Source organism: Dipodomys merriami, unplaced genomic scaffold (genome assembly GCF_024711535.1).
Source record: "Dipodomys merriami isolate MVZ:Mamm:240054 unplaced genomic scaffold, mDipMer1.0.p SCAF_167, whole genome shotgun sequence".
Classification (NCBI taxonomy): domain Eukaryota; kingdom Metazoa; phylum Chordata; class Mammalia; order Rodentia; family Heteromyidae; genus Dipodomys; species Dipodomys merriami.
The window spans coordinates 1069867-1074651 of NW_027203015.1; the positions used below are offsets into that span (position 1 = coordinate 1069867).

At 33.1% G+C, this 4785-nt stretch overlaps 1 pseudogene; it reads right to left on the reverse strand.

Annotated features, from left to right (window-relative positions):
* Positions 1-2685: 2685 nt before the first annotated feature.
* LOC138828892 (U6 spliceosomal RNA) lies at positions 2686-2785 on the reverse strand (annotated as a pseudogene).
* Between the last annotated feature and the right edge of the window lie 2000 nt (positions 2786-4785).

Here is a 4785-nt window from a genome sequence, read left to right on the forward strand (position 1 = left end):
CTAGGTGTCCACTCTGGGCTTCCCAATATAAAGGAGTTTACTCATCCTCATCCCTATTATTCATATGTGGCCTTTTTGGAAAGTATTCTCCGCACGGTAGTAAGCTGCAAGGCAAGCACTCTACCACTGAGCCACCATCCTAGCCCAAGGTTTAAGATTCTTGTCTGTAATTTGGTCAAAGCTCTGACTCTTTATGTAGGCTACTAAAAATGTATTTACTAATTTCAAGTAAATACATATATTCTATTTCTATCTCTTAAAAAAATGTTTGCTCTGTAAATTGATTAGAAGCATGGATTTTGTGGCTAGCTAGGTCATTGCACATCTGGATCTCTTTTCCTCTCTCTCTTTCATGGTTCTCATAGACAATATGATTGCTCCATAATTATCCTAATTTATTTTGTTTTTATATTTTTGGTTGCATCATTTCACTTTCTGCTCTACCATTTCCCAAATCAGCACCACATAAACAGAACCATCCAGAAGTGGTTTTGTGGCTCAAGTGGTAGAGCGCTTGCCTTGATTTGAAGAGCTCAAGGATAGTGCCCTGGCCCAGAGTTCATGCCCCACAGCTAATTTAAAAAAAAAGAATCTAAATACTTGATAATTCTACTAACAGATCTGACTGAAATCTATTGAATCACACTTTTCCTGTACAATGAAGGAATAGGTCCAGGCTAGGAAAGCAGCTAGAGAGGGCAGGGTGATTGTATCTGTGACAAATCTTTGTGGATAATGGTATCGAGGATTACTTACTGGTGATTCACTTGCACTGGAAGCATGATTCTGAACGATTGCTTGCTGATTGCTTGCTTTGATCATTATATCCTCCAAGAAGAAAAAGTGAAATTTAATTGATAGCAAAGGACTACTAATACATTTTGACTTCTCATTAAGCATCTTCAATCATCAAAATCACCTGAAGACAATAGATAGGCGTATTTTTAGATGACAACAAATATCTTTTAAAAAACAAGAATTTAGGTAGTCATACAAAGGACTTCTATTTTACTATTGCATTCTACATTTTTCGAATGTTAAATACTAACATTAGAAAGCTATTAGAAAGCTCTTTAAGTCCATATGTTGAATAGTGAGTTCTCTCACACTAGAACATTGTATTTCCCAAATCATTTACATAGAAGGCATTGTTTCCTATTTTCTCATTCCTAGAATAAGCTGCACATGAAGACACCACTGGTCCTCATTTTCAGTCTGTACCTTTGAATATTGAGGAAAATCTTTCCTCTGCTCTCTCTAAATTCCCTACTCTCCAGTTAGAATAATTTCGAGTAGTAAAAATGGAAAAAGATAAAATAAAAAATCATGGTGAATAAATATATGCAGAAAATTCATCAGATTTTTCTGACCAGTTCAACCAATGTGAACTATTGGGGAAAAACATGGACATCTCATTCCCCCTGGCACTCAAAGTCTCTGGTTAGGCAATTCTGAGGAAGACAGGAATTAAGATGAAAAAGTGAGGAATAGTATCAATTGCAAGAAAAAAATGGAGTAGGACCCAAGAAAATTTCCTCTTTTGGATCCTGAAATTATTCAGCTTACTATGGTGTGGAGACTACTTTCCAAAAAGGCCACCCAGATGAATACTAGGGATGAGGATGAGTATAACCCTCTTCATCGGGAAGCCTAGAGTGGACACTTAGACATTGTCCATGAGTTGGTAGCTTAAGGCAGATATTCATGCAATAATTCTGAATGGCTAGACACACCTGCACAGTGCTTATATGTGGAATAATACCAGAGTGGCTTCTTTCTTAATTCATCATGATGCAGATACCAGTCCCCAAACTAAAGGTCTCTTGACACCTTGCATCTCGCTGCTGGGAATAGAAATAACAACAATATGCTGTATCTCCTTCTGTGGAACCATTATATGAAACCAGGTCTGAAGAACAACTTGGAAGAAACTGCATTTGATATTTCCAAAAGGATAAGTAAGTATTACTACCTCTTTGAAGTTGTGGAAGACTGTACATATTCTTCTCCTAAGTTGTAATGGTATGGTTAAGTGTCTTAAATTTCAAAAATGCCAGTCCATCCTTTGTGTCCCTACAATTTTTTTCACAATACAAAGCAACAGCAATATCTTACTTTAAAAATTCATGGATTCCATGGTATTCTTCCAAGTGAATTGTCTGACTTTGATGTCAAAATGTATTAAAGAGTTGTTTGTATACATCTATAATGATTTCAAGAGAGTTTGTGATTTTTTTGAATCAGAAATAATTTTAACATCTTTTGAAAAGAATAGTATAGACACTATAGATGTTCATGGCATTTTTCTGAAAAAAGTATATCTATGTTTGTATAATGTCCATAATCTATTTAATTCTCTCCTACATATAATAATTTGAATTCTACATTGTTATATAATGTATATGTTCATTAATGTGTCCTTTCAGATTGCATTCCATATAGAAAAATTTAAGATTCCTTTTTTCCTAGGTCCTTGTATTTTTTTATTTCTTTGGGATAAAATGACAATGTTAACTAATTTCAAGTTTTGTAAAGGTTATGATATGTAAAGCCCTTTCTCAGGTGAAGATTTAATATACTGATGTCAAACTAACCTTTAATTCTATGAATTACAGGTCTTGTTACACTTGTGTTTTTGTAATCACCTTTTAATAACTTTTTTTCATTTCTTGCATTTGAAGAATGAAAAATATGGAATACTTCACAAATTTTCATATCATCCTTCTGCAAGTGCCATGTTAATCTCTGTATTGTTGTAATTTGGGTAGACCTGCTGCTGAAACATGTAGTATCCTCTAAATTTAAGTACTTAATGTTGGAATCTTCCTACAGGCATATATCCATGGTTGAATATTTATAACAAGGAACCCTTATTGTTCCTAAATATGCTATTGATCTTATTTCTCTAAAATTCTTTGTATAATGGGAAAAACCCATTGTTTGGTAGATTGCTCACATTTGCAATTTTATATTTAATTTTATTTTTAATTTAATTTAATTTTATTTTATTTGCAATTTTTTGTCAATGACTATTTTGTCTTCTTCATTTTAAATTCGATCATATTTGAAGCCTTTACAGCTAAGTCCAAAGGTGATTGCTTTTCAAGTATTTATTTATCACAACTGAGTTAGCTTTGTGGAGCTAATGGATTCAAAGTAAGCCTTGCTTAAGAGCTACTTCTAAACTTGTGCAACTTAAAATTTCCCAAATGAGGTCTTGCTGGCACAAATGTCTAGCTGACCCTTTATCCTTCTTCCATGTAGGAACAGACCAATCAGAATATCTTACCCTGACAGCATAGATTGTCTACTGGAACAAAACTAACCTTAGTTACAAGAGATCATAGAGAGATGAACAGTTCTGTCAGAATTGTTCAGAATAGAAGGTATTTTATCAAAATATAATTGTTTACTATACTTATCATTTCAAAAGTAGCTAAAGCCAAGAAGGTGAAAAAATTGTTCATATGCATGATTACCTACTGTCCTTTCCTGTCTATCATCCAACCAGGCAGGAACTTACACTACAGACTTTCTATCACCAAATATGTCCATAGCTCCTGGAGAAGTCCATACGTTTCTCCTCGATATTAGGCCTTAAATTGGTAATGTTTTAATCACAGTGTTTCCTCTTGCCTCTAGGCTGTAAATCAACAAATGGTAAAGTTTTAAGTCTAACTCTACCAAAAACTGAGGTAGAGATAATGGAATAATACTTTAAAACAGAGTTGCCTTTATACCCTAACCACAACAGAACAATGCAAAACAATTTTTATATTATATATACTTATATATTTTATATTTATATGTACTGATTTTAAATTTCACACAGTGAATCTTATTAGAATTGATAGTTTGACAAATATATTTACATTTATTCTCATAAATAGATTGGAATATAAATAATTAGGTTTAGAATATAAATTAGAATATAAAAAGTATCAATGCAATGTCTTCGGTATAAACTTGTGATACCTTCTAAGTGTTTGTTGTCTTCTGAATTCACATGGTAAAATAACAGTATTGTTTTCCGCTAATGCATAAAGGATTTTATTCTGATGCTCTGTTTATTGTTTTAACTCGCTGGTCCCAAAGGGTTTTTCTCCATATTTCTGAAGCATACTTACTGATTATACCCAAATTTTGCTGATATAATGTCTAAAAGCTATTATTCTTCTGCAGGACCCACGGGTCCTAGGATACCAGGTTCAAGTTATCTGCATCATCAGATAACAAGGGCAAGACTTCTAACCTAGGCCCATGCAACATGCCAAATGAAAGTAATTGAAGACTAATCTCATTTCTCATGTCCTATAATATATTTCAAGGCCCAAATTCCTTATAGGAATTAGCAGTAATCAACTGTGAAATGCAATGAAACTTGAAATGAAAGATGAGATCACTAAATATGAGAGAAAGTACTGTAGTTCAAACTTTCAATTTACAGATGACCAGGCCATATGAGTGAACAAAATCACAAATGAACAAGATTATTTTTAATACCCCTCTCCTAATGATTAATGAAAGATTTCAGTGCAGCAAAAGTTGGCCAAAAAATAGTTTCTGGAATGATAGATCCATAATTGTTCTACCAAGGCTAGGAAAACTTGATTTAGAGGTCAAATTTAATTTAGAAAACCATTAAGAAGATACTTAGTGCTTCAAAACACTGGTACTTCAGAAAACTAGGTTCTGTAGTATAAAAATGTCATTCTCAAACCAATGATAACCTACATTTAATATCCTGAAAGTATATTCATTTTCAAATAAACTATTTAAAATCAC